The sequence below is a fragment of the Thermobia domestica genome, chromosome 8, assembly GCF_964235325.1.
Source record: "Thermobia domestica chromosome 8, izTheDome1.hap1.1, whole genome shotgun sequence".
Lineage (NCBI taxonomy): Eukaryota > Metazoa > Arthropoda > Insecta > Zygentoma > Lepismatidae > Thermobia > Thermobia domestica.
In genome coordinates this window covers 157610243-157623718 of record NC_137461.1, presented here as the reverse complement: position 1 = coordinate 157623718, position 13476 = coordinate 157610243, and the positions used below count along the sequence as shown (strand labels likewise).

The following is a 13476-nucleotide window of genomic DNA, read 5'->3' as shown; positions in this document are numbered from 1 at the left end:
GGGATGCCAGATTTGCGATCGTACGTGATCTTGCGCTGTCCTCGACGTCGAACATATTATCGTTGAAGAACTTTATGATTCAATATTGTAAGGCTTCCGGTATGAGACTTCCGGTGGTACCTAGTGATGGGTAAATTCCCGGGAAGATTCCCAAAAATTTGAATATTCCGGGGATTTATGTACAATCACAAAGAAAATTGCATTCTATTACATTATTGTGATTTCAAAGTTAAATTTGTTTTTATATCACAGCATATTACTACTGTTGTCCCCAGAGGAGTCTTACAATGTATATTCAGTATGATAGTAAGTTATTTTATTATACTTAGAGAGTACGCATGAATGGATATTTATTTACAATATGTTGAATGAAAGTAAATGTGGGTCAAATATGATAAAGTAAGTCCACATACTTTTAACCCGCTAAAAAGTTCAAAGTTATATATAAGTGGATTTTCTAAACTTGACTCTACTACTGATATTATCAATATATTAAATGCTTAAATGTTATAAACAAATTAGGTTGGGTAATTGCCAGAAGAGACATGTTCCACCATTTTGTCAACATTTGCGAATAAATATGTAAATTTACAATATTTGCAAGATACTTTCTTATCTTTATAATTTTGCACGTAACATTGCCACACACGTCCTTTCTTCCTACCTATTTCTCGAAATTTTATGCGTTAATTCACATGCAAGAGAAGTCCGAGTACCTCTTCAGAAATTCGAGTCAAAGTGAGGAGACAGACTGACGTCTATTACTAACGATGATTCAGGGTTTATTAATAGTACTTCATCTCTATTTCTACATAATTCTACATTACTTTACAAAATGGTCTTTTTCATCATTTGCAAATTATTACTTTGCTACTTTTTAGTGCAAATGGAAATAGAAGTTAAAAATTAATTTATTATTTATATAAAGTACAGTAAAAGAATTTAAACTTTGTAACCTCCAAATTATTTAAAACCTAGAGAAAATCATAATATATTAAAATAAAGTAATTAGTCACATGATTCTTATAAATTGGAAGATAAAGTAAGGAAATGGAAATCAATTCCTTCCCGGGAATTTATATGCCAGAGGAAAAACCCGAGAATATTCCCATTTTTTAAATTCCTTCCCACCAGGAATATTCCTACTGCCCATCACTAGTGATACCATTTAGTTCTCCGCAGAAGGCTGGACCTCTGGAGTAATGGGGAATGTCGCTTGCCTTTAAGGAAACACCACTACTGGTTGAACGTCGAATCTGCTCAGAAGACCTGGTTCTAATTGCACGAGTCCGTGATATTGATGGTACTTTATTCTGTACACCTCTCAACGAGTTTAGTTGACTTTTGTTTGATTGTAGCCATCCATTCTCCTCCGCCATTGACTTGAACACGTACAAGCTCATGTAAATACTTCGTATCGCACAATTTTGTATACTATTTTACTTTTCCACTGCAAGTTAAAAAACACCAAAAATATCGAACCATCCTATTTCAATTACCTTAGTATAATACAAGGAGATGAGGTTGAACAATCAATGTTTTCTCATCTAAGAGGCAGAACTATTCAGTGGATCATTTCAGTTAGCAAGAAAAACTACATATCCATAGCCAATCGCGTCAAAATAAGATGTCTAGAGGGAACTGTCATATGTCCTTGCTATTTCTCGGAGAACTCCTTTCTAACAATCCAGACTCCATTTTTAAAAAGTTCTGTACGAAGACTTCACTACAGTGCTTCATCCCGCTCGGCTTCCGTTGACACAAGTACTTCCTACAGCTACTGTCTATGAGAAGAACAGGCGGAAATTTAATTCGCGCTACTGACACATGGGAATTGTGATGGATAGTAATAGAAAAATAACGGTTCTGTGCCACTGAGCTCGTACCCATTTCATCAGTCCCGCCTGAAGCAGAGAACAGCTTTCCCAGTGCCGCCTGATACGCGATGTCAGACGTCCCAGGTACGAGTAGAGAAATTGAGTCCTCTGTTACAGGGGTGTATTCGTTAGCTTTTGTGACCATGCTTAGGGGTGTGTTCGTTCTATTTTATAAGTACTTTTTTAACCTCTATATAACCTAGCAGAGAATACGTAAGACCCGCACGTCCATGACCCGCGTACAGAAAACTAAACATCCCGAAAACTCGATCTCAATTATTACCATATTTTAAGGGTTTATTCGTTCCCTTTTCTGAAAACTTTTTAAGCCCCTATTTTAACATAACAGAAATTACTTAATACAATGAACACATAATCCAATCAGATATTACACAGACACTACAAACATAGGAGAGCTAATAAAAGAGTATGGGCTATTTTTAACCACTATTTAACATAGCACGGATTACAACCCCTGTTTAATACAGTAGAGAATACATAAGGCTATCAACCAGTAGCAGGGGTGTATTCGTTCTTTTATGAGCACTTTTTCAACCCCTATTTTGACATAGTAGAAATTAATACAATGAACACATAATCCAATCAGATATTACACAATGACTACAAACATAGCAAAGCTAATAAAAGGCTATGCACGCATTTACCAACCCATATGTAACACAGCAGAAATTCCATAAGACTACGAACACGTATTTTAACATAGCAAAAATTACACAAAACTATGGGCACATAGACCACGAACGCACTCCTATGTAAATTGCAAAGACTACTAGCATAGCAGAAAATAATGGGGGTGTACTCGTTCCCTTATATGCGCATTTTTTCAACCCCCTATTTTAATATAGCAGAAATTACTTAAGACAATGAACATATAATCCAATCAGAGATTACACATAGACTACGAACACATATTTTCGCAACTTCCTATGTAGAAAGAGTATGCCCTATTTTTAACCCCTATTTAACCGTCCTACTACCGTGGGGTCCTATATGACCCCAAGTTAAGTTTAACAGTGTGTAACTCGCGTAATATATTACATTAAAAATGACAAACCTTTGATTTTCATGTTTGCTTTGGAACTTCACTTTGGTACATTGTGATATTTTTTGTGTGCTGTGTGAGCGCAAGTTTCTCTACTTCCTGCACCGAGTACCATTGGGGTCATATAGGACCCCATCAATTATTAATAACTTTTGTATTTTTCCGATACATGCCACTGATTATTCGGAGTGAAATTTGACACAAGTCACTCTTCAATTCTTTTCTCGAATGTATGAGAAGCACCATGGCATCAAAAAATATACCTTGCAAAGACGTAGAAAAAAATTGCATGAAGAAATCACTGATTCTGACTTTCCGCCAGAAGATCCTGCAAGTGATGATGTTTCATCTAGTGACGATTGTGAAATAGTTGAAATTTTGGACTATAATGATATAGATGAATATGATTCAGATTCATATCTAGATTCTGAAGAGAGTGTATGCTGAAAAGAATGATACCTCAACATCTGCAATTACAAGTAAGTATATTCTAATGGACTTCTACTTTTGTTGTATTTGTATTTTGGTGAATCATTGTCAATTGATTTTATTATTTTATGGAAATGGTAAAATACAGTCGGATATACTTTCATGTAGTATAAAAATCTAAAATAATGATTTGCTTTTTTTGTTTTGAGTTTGACGTCACTCGATTATGCTGTGTACACTAAAGGAGACGTAGGCGTACTGAGTATAGGGGAATCCAAACCAATTTCTTCCTTCAACTGTACTCCTACCAGGAATAGAACCCGGCCCTGGGTCGAAGGTAAATATCCTAGCCTTTAGATCCAGCGGGGTAATGAAAATAATAAGAAAAAGATCCTAGTTGAAAACGTAGCCTTGCAATATCTGCTGTATTTCTTGTTCTGATCTATTAGTTTTCTGAACTTTCATGAAAGACACATTTCAGAATTGTTCTTTCATTTGATAATATGATTCCCCTTTTCGTTATTTCCTTTTTCCCATCCTTACTCAATATTGTAGGTAAATGAATTGGAAAAGATTCCACGGTTATTCCACCTAGGCTAAAGGTGACGATGATAATGAGAATAAATGAAATGGTTGATAGAAGAAAGTGGGAGAAAACTAGTGAACACCAAGAAAACCCATGCACACTGTGTTTATTCACCACAAATTACACTTGGCGCGAGCTGAGATTGAACCAGGAATCTCAGACAACAGAGATGAAGGTGCTACTAATGAGCCACCGCGGCGCATTATTCAATGTTGTGTTTCTGAATAATCCACTAAAATTCTTCCTAATGAGTACGATCAACTACAATGATAAACATATTTCTATCCTTGTTCTGATTTTGATTCTGATTTCTGTTAGCCATCTTATATTATTGCAATGTTGATTTTCCCTTTCTGTTATCTTATGAATCCGCATTTTCTTTTCAAGTCGGAGAATGGACAATCAATCTACAATAGTAATCCACTAGGGACTTCTCAGGACTCAGTTTCTGTCTCTAAGACTCCGCTTCGCAATATCATGACTGGAAACAGGGCTTACACGTCATAGTATCAGGAATATGGATATGGTTCGATCTCCTTTCGAGCACTTTATGAGACCCAATATTCTTGAAACTATTTTGAAATGGACAAACAAGGAATGCTCTATTACATATGGATAAAAATGGGCGTATGTTGATAAGGGTGAACTTCAGTGTTTGATATTGCTTCTTATACTGGCGGAAGTATAAAAAGCACACAATGAATGTATTACACATTTGTGGAATAAAGAAGATGACATGCCTATTTCCAACAAATCAATGTGGAGAAATAGATTTATACAGATATCTTGATGCTTCCGGTTCAATGACACTCAACAACGAGGCAAAAATTATAGTTCGAAGAAATTATTTCCAATTAGAGACGATTTTGATGCATGTGGTAGTACGTTACAGGACTCTTATATAGCGAGAAACATTACTATTGATGTACAATTAGTGTCATTTTGAGGACGCTGACCCCTCCGTGATTAGCTTTAGTGCTCTCAATGTTTTCATCATTTGGTTTTCACTCAATCCTGAATAGAACAGCAGAAGTAATTACAGATGGAGAATATTTCTTCTTGAACTACCTAAGTATCTAACAACACAAAACCGACTTCGGTGTTCAGAGTTCCCGTGTATATTTTCAGAAGCCAATAAATATCGAAAACGTGGTAGTTGTCATTTCTATGAGCGATATGGTATGCAAGACATATGCAAAGATGCGAAACATACGTGTATAAGCAACACTCAGCTATTCTTTGTGTAAAATGTGACAACGACTAAAACAACAGTATATATTTGTACACGTTCTTTTGTGAGTAGTTTGTTTCTTGGAGCTCAAAATTTCCTGAACCAAAAAAAAAAAAAACTTTACTTGGCAGGTAAACAAAAATTTAGAGAACTGTTTTAAAATCGAATTGTATGTCTAAAATAGGCAATTAGACTGCAAAATTCAGCTATACTACTAATCATCGTCCAAATTATTAAGTTTCCCTATGTGCGTACCTGTACTTAATTTATATAATTGCACTATGTTATCAATTTATCAACACATTAAGCATATTATGTGATCACAAAAGCTAAGTTAATAACAATGTATAAACAAACACGATAGAATGTAAAAGTGGGCACCATTAAATGTTTTTTAAACAAAGAAGGCTGTGTTTCTTCAATAAATGAAATGGGATCACCAGTCACCACAACGGTATTCAGTGTAATGAAAAAAATCCGGTAGTAGCAGGGTTAAAGCAGCAGAGAATATAAACCAATAGCAGAAGTGTACTAGTTCCCTTTTACCAACCCCTATGTAGCATAGCTGAAATTACCCAAGCATTTATCTAGTACTACATATTCCGAAAGCACTGACCATCGAGGTCAAAGTTTAAATATTTAAACCCAAATAACTCGCAAACGGAGTAACGTAGTGAAGTGGTGTTTTCACATTTAGCAATAGGGCATCAAGAGCTACATCTTCCAAAAGTACTGATATCGAGTTCCAGGGTCAAATATTTAAACCCGAATAACTCGTAAACGGAGCAACGTATTGAAGTGGTGTTTTCACATTTAGTAATAGGTCATCTTCCAAAAATACTGAGCATCGAGGTCAAAGGTCTAATATTTAAACCAGAATAACTCATAAACGGAGCAACATATTGAGGTGCTGTTTCCCCATTGAGTAATAGGTCATCAACTCCTACATGTTCCAGAAGTACTGATCATCGAGGTCAAAGGAAAAATATTTGAACATAAATAACTTCTAAATAGAGCAACATATTGAGGTGCTGTTTCCAAAATTAGTAATAGGTCACCAACTGCTACATTTCCGAAAAGTACTGACCATCTAGTTCAAAGATCAACTATTTAAACGTAAAAAGCTCGTAAACGGAGCGACGGATAAATTTGTGTGGCCCATTCACTTTTGTACCGAGTAGAAAAAAAGCGAAGAAGGAATAAATTTGAGTGGTTTATTTACTTCTGTCTTAAGGAAAAATGCTATTTTAAATAGCTCAGAATTTCTATACATTCTTGGGCTATTCAAATAATTGAAAATATAAATACCAACAGAAAAAGCAATGTGTAACGTGTGATGATTTATCACATTACATATATATTACATTTATCACATTATATATATATACTGTGGCGTAGATAGCATTTCGACAAGGGGGATATGTCAGGAAACTGAGGAAGGATACACACACATACACACACACACACACACACACACACACACATATATATATATATATATATATATATATATATATATATATATATATATAAACTAATTAACAATTATTAATTAATTAACAGTTCATAGCTGATTTTATGGGAGAAATATTGATCAATAAATGAAGTTTCTTCCTACGTGTATATCTATAGAAAGACATAAACAATTCAAAGTTTCCAAAAACGAAAAAAGATAATTCTTGCTATTACATACTAATATTAAATTTGAACCCAAAAATACAAACCTACATACCTGTATTTGAATATAGTGGGCTTGTATTTCAGCTCTCGCTTCTCAAATGTCCCGATTCCATGCACAGGATAAAATATCAAATTATTTAATAGTCTTGTAAACGTTAAATTTACGACTTAAAAATCTTTGTTTTCTATTTGTACTGTCTATCAAAAGGTTAAAATATATATATGATATATTCATACTATTCACACAATTAAATACATTGCTTCGAAAAAAAAGTAGTCACAATTACACACAATATCACATCACAAACCAAACTCGAGACGACGTTTTTTCTTTGCTAGTTCATTTATCACTTCAACACTCGACAGTGGTATGTCATGATGAAGGGAAAGAGCTGCTAGTCCGTTTAGCCTTGTCTGAGACGTGTAATTTCTTACGTAGGATTTCAGGCGCTTGAGATTTGAAAAGGTTCGCTCCGGGGTGGAAGTAGACACAGGTAGAGTACATAAGATCTGCAGTAGCTTATGTATTTTAGGAAAGCTTCTGCTGGCACATTTTTCCAGTGCTTCAATGGCAGTACGGTGATTACATCCTACATTTGCCAATCTAGTTTTCCAGAGTCTCAGTTCTCCATATGAATCTCTATCTACAAAAGAAGAATAAAATGGAGCCAGATCTTCGAACTTCTCGCACTCAATTTCCATGTCGTCACTACTGAATAGGCACATAAAGGCTCTGAAAATGTTCTCGTGTTTTAAGAATCGTTCTTTCGTGTTTTAAGAATCGTTCTTTTAACTGATTTGAAAAGTGATCCAAGAAAGGAATAAACATATTCACTCTAAAAAAATCTTCAACTGAATTTGTTTTACAGTTTGATCTGTTTCTCTGAAGCATAGAAACCCTCCTCATTTTTCCTCTACACCCAAACTTTCAGCTACTTTCTGCGCCTTATTGTATATTCTTTTGAACACCTTCTCAGAATCTCCTCTGATTCTATCAAATTCTTCCACAATGTTTTGTGCGTTATTTACGGCTTCCGCAAGATCGATGTTTTCTGACTGCAAAAATTTGCATAACGGCAAGTCATAGCTAAAAACGAAATCAATTGTTTATAGGGACAGAAGAAACTTGAAGTCTAAAGAGTTAACAACAAGCCTTGCGTCCGTACCTGTAGAATCACTCCACGTGGATATCTCCTCCAATGCCTCAAATACAAATTCAATCAATTCTATGAAATCGTGAACTGCTTCGAATTTTCCTGTCCACCTGACAACACTAAGTCTTTTCAATAATTTTGCATTTGGTAGTATATCTGCCTTCTCTATCATTTTGTTTAAAACAGATTTTCTTTTTGGTGAACTGAAAAATTCGTACATTTTCTCCACTACGCCTAAACAGTTTTTTATTGGTAAAAGTTCACTACTTTTCGTAACCGCTAAATTTAGAGAATGAGCTGCGCAATGTACATAAACTGCCAAAGGATACTTTTTCCTTATTAACGCTTGAACACTCTTATATTGATCGGACATATTTGCGGCACCGTCATATCCTTGTCCGAGCAAATATTCACAATTTATGCCGAAGTCTTTTAAACTTGTCAAAATTATTTCCGCTAAGTCGTTACCTGTAAGTGATTCAACTTTAACGAATTGGAGAAAATCTTCTCGTACAGATCCATTTTCAACATATCTTGCACAAAGGGCCAGCTGCTCTACATCTGTGATATCCGTTGTTTCATCAGCCAATAACGAAAAGCATTTTGCAGCATTAACTCGCGAAACAACTTTCTTCAATATGAGTTGATTGCAGCACTCAATAATTTCATTCTGAATTGTTGGATTTGTGTATTTATTTCTTTCTCCTGATGCCTCTACAAATTCTCGAAAATCATTTCTCCCTGAGGTCGGTATTTTAAAATGGCGCGAAATTTCCCCATTTTAGTATAATCGCTTGTTTCATTTATATCTAATTTGCCATGATCACGATGTCCTCGTAAAGCAATTTCTTCCCTTCCACACAAAATAATAGCATCTACAATAGGCGCGAGACCATTGCGTTTTTTTTTTTTTTTTTTTTTGTACTTTATTAGTCTTGTCTCTGTTGAAGACTTCAATTACATTCCTCGAATTATTCTTCATTACCTTCAAAAAATCTTCTGCCTTCCCCACACTATCTATATGATATTTCGTGTTTCTATGTTCCCTGAATGTTTCTTTTGCTTTTTTCCAATTATCAAACTTTATTTTGACAAGTTGCCCCAAAGGTTGCCCATCACATCCTCCTAAATGTGAAAATGTCACACAGTATTTAGAATGTGCTCCTTGATGCACTTCTGAGTAGGCTAACCAATTAAATTCCTATAGCCACTGATGTCTAAATCGAAGTTTCCTCCCCTTAAATTTCTCCAAAAGAGGAAACTTGTAATCTTTACACGGAACCCACACATTATCAAGCACCTGAATTTTCTCTTCATCACTTAACTTCCTATTCACGAAACATGAAATGTCTCTTACAAGTTGTACAGCTTGTGAACCAGGAGCGCTAACACCAGTACTTTGCATATTTTCAATAGTATTTGCATTCGCACTCGTTACACACCTTTTTTCACATCACTTCTATTCTCTTCTTCATCTTCAATAACTATTCGTTTACGCGTAAAAAAGTTGTCAATTTGCTTTGCGACATTTTACATGAACGCAAGATTTCACACTTCCGCGCACAACGAAGCCAACCACGTCTTTCGACTGACCACCCATTGAAAGTATTTATTGCCTTCGCACATATAAAAAAACCAACCCTCCTGTCGTTGTAGGAAGTGAAATTTTAACAGAACTTTGGAAAATATTAGTCTCCACAGAAATGAGCAACTGTTTTTCTTCGTTTTTCTTATACATAAAGTGTTAAAAAAAGAACATTCTTTTCCTCTTCAGAAAAATACTTCGCAGAGAAACATTTGCGTGTTATAATTCTCTGAGATAGAAATGAAGTATATTACCAAATATGATTAGTGATGTCGTTTCATTTATAATAAGATGAATTTATGACGGGGGAAAAGGATAATTTATGAATCACAAAGAAAGCATCAAAAGTTACCATGATCAAATTTAGCGGCGGTATTTGGAAAAAGTGAAAAGGCTTTGACGCAGTCAATTTCGATTTCAGAAAAGTAGAAATTTGAAATATTTATAAATAGCTGACTATGTAATTGACATAGGACTAATTTCACCATCAATTCCTTTCCACAATGTTGTGTCCATACGGGGTATTTCTTAGAGAACGAAACACTTCCATTAATTTGAACGCATTTTTGTACTGAGTAACATATATATTGAATTTTTCAAACAAAATGTTAAGATCAGATATAACAATTTTGACTGAGTTAAAGGTTCAAGGGGGGATATATCCCATTTATCCCCCTTATCTACGCCACTGTATATATATATATATATATGACTTTGTTATCATGGAAGTTATGTTAGACTGTCCCAATCATTGGGTACTTGAGCGCCTCTAGTAGGACTTTCCAATTTCATGCCTTTGAACGTGCTGCTGAGAAAAGGGGGAGCTATTCGAAGCGATCTGTATAACTGGACAAGGTCGTAATCTGCTAGTTCTGTGAAAATATAACCTCTATCTCTGCATTGTATAGTTCGAAAATGAAAAAAAAATATGTGTAGTGAGCAATGCTAAGTTGTTAAAGTTATTACGGTATATTACTCGAGATTGCGAGGATACATAATTGAAGGTACTTGTGTTGTGGTGTAGCTAGAGGTGTTTGAAGATTAGATTTGCGCAATACATCTGGTGAGTTTTAAAATTTCGAATATATTATTCTATATTTGCTTGAAACTTTCTAAGTAGGAGAAGTAAGATATTTATGATTAATGGAAATTTTTTTGGATAAGGAAGTTTTGTAAAGATTTAATATTGCTGAGATTTGTTGGAAAAACATATATCTACAACTAATTAGGCAAGGGTGCTACTCAATCATTTCTTTTCTAAGAGAGTTAAGATCATTCTATAAAACTTAATCATTGTGAGCTTATATTAGCTCATTTTCTGTTGTTTGATATAGTATGGACCAATATAATATACCCTGGCTTGTTTCTTATAAAGTTTTTCGAAAAGCAAAACAAGTATCTTCTGTTTGGCTACCTAGACTACCCAATTATACTGAATGGTTTCGTTTTCAAATATAATAATTATATGTTAAATTTCATATAATTATACCGAGAATTAGTTCAGATTATTTGAAGTTATAGCGGTTTTTCCTGTCTTATATAAGCTATTTTTTTCCTTTTTTTAAAATGAAATCTTTGAGTTTTACGTCCGACGGTTATGCCGGTTAGGCTAAAGAAGACGGTGATGATGAAAGATGAGTGAAATGGTGGAATGAAGAAAGTGGGAGGAGACGGGAGAAGCCCGAGAAAACCCACGAGCACGGTGTTTGTCCACCACAAAGTTCACTTGGCGGGGGCTGGGATCGAACCCGGGACCCCAGGCACCAGAGGTGAACGCTCTACCACTGAGCCACAGCGCCCACCTTCCTTTTTTAAAATTGACAATTCAAATCCTATTTATTATTCTTGTCCTGGTTAACATAACCAGTCGCCCAGGACAGAGCTAATAGAAGCATGTTACAAACATATCTCTTCGACTATTCGTTGAGAAAGAAAATATATGGGTTTAAATGTCTAGTGCTAAATTAGGTAGAAAGTGGATAAGTAAGCTAACTGATATTGGGGAATTATCGGTATCAATCTCTGTTATACGCAGTTGAGAAATATAAAGGATATGTATATATATATATTATTGCTTTCTGAGATAGATCATGTATAAGATTTTTTAAGGTTACAATATATATATATATATATATAATATATATATATATATATATATATATATATATATCCTGTTGAGATTAAATGTCAAGGATTGTTAAGTGGTTGTCGTTTACCGATAGGATTAGTTTTTTATTTTGCTATCTGAACTAGATAACATTGACTTTCTATTTTTGCTTGTTAATGAACATGGAAAATTGGTGAGAAAGAAATCAAAAATGTCTTTTACCTAATGGTTTTGAAAACGGAGATTATGGAGTAGTATTGCCGCAGAATATGAGTCAAGAGTGGGATTTGTCGTATTTAGATTCTGGAGTTGAGTCTGGAATGTTTAATTTATCTTATGTTGATAGACCTAGCGAACAAGGTGTTTCATCGTCTCTAGCGAGTAGCCTAACTGACTTGTTAGATTATGGTGGAGTGTTACATAACGAGTTTCAACCGCTTATGGCTGGGGATAGTGGTAGTTGTGAAAGTGGAGGTACAAACCCCTTTATTGGCCTTAGGCAAAGAGCTGGTAGGAAAGAAAAAGATGAAAGTCTAATAAGAATCCTTTGGTAGATAAGGACTTCTTTGATACAAAAGTAATAAATACACGAAGCACTATGTTTGTTACGTGCTTCTATGCGCTCCGTCCTGGGCCAGTGGTTATATTAACCAAGACAAGAAAAATAAATAGGATTTGAATTGTCAATTTAAAAAGATAGCTTTTATAATATTAGATAATCCGATATAAATTTAAATAATCTGAATTTTTCTCTATGTACTCTTGAAATTTAACACCTAATTATTATATTTGAAAACGAAACCATTCGTTATAAGTGGGTAGTCTAGGTAACCAAAAAGAAGAAGATACTTGTCTTTCTTTTCGAAAAATTATGTAAGAATTATGCCAGAATATATTATAGTGGTCCATACAATATCCAACAACAAGAAACAACTAACATCAGCACACAATGATTAACACTAGAACGGCTGCTGGGTCATTTTTGACCCATTTTAAACTTTACATTTAACAACTTTTCTATTTTTTTATTAATCGGATCAAATTTTTGTGACTTTTACTCGTTCTCTTGAATGAATGGTTGTACTAAGTATCACTCTTATCCACACTTTGCCTTTGAAATAACAAACAATTATACTAGAACGGCGGCGTGGGTGAATTTTGACCCAGCTTTTTTGTTAGTGATGTTTTGTTGCATTGTAGCAACACTGCTGGCTAGTGTCTTTATCTTGCGACCGTTCTTTCTCATAATACTCTCCCATTCCACCTCGTGTTCAAGACCAGCTTCTCAGCAATTTTCTCAGTTTAGTTGGAGTTAGTAATACTTTAGAAAGTCTGCTGATTAGGAGAATCTAATTATTTTCGGACCGATGTACTATTTCAAACACTCATTATGAGCAAGAAACTGATGACACTGGATGAAATTCTTGCCAATTTCAATGACATATGTGAGACCGAGTCTGACGCTGAATGCGTTGATATTTCTTCAGATGAAGAGTACCTGCCGAATAACAACGAATATGATGATTCGGATGAAATATTGAAAGAGGAAGAGATAAGCACAGAAAGCCATACTTATGCAAATAAGCGTCATAAAATAGGTAAGACTATTATTATTATTATTATTATTATTATTATTATTATTATTATTATTATTATTATTATTATTATTATTATTATTAAACACAAATTATATGTCTTACACCGTAACAAAACATTCGTAATAATTTCAATTATTTTAACAAAAAATTTGCAAACAATTTGCAT

At 34.5% G+C, this 13476-nt stretch overlaps 1 protein-coding gene across 1 annotated transcript in view; it reads left to right on the top strand.

Moving 5' to 3' along the window:
• Positions 1-13476, top strand: part of LOC145692360 (alpha-tocopherol transfer protein-like) — a 191745-nt gene that overhangs the window by 43516 nt on the left and 134753 nt on the right. The window lies entirely within an intron of this gene.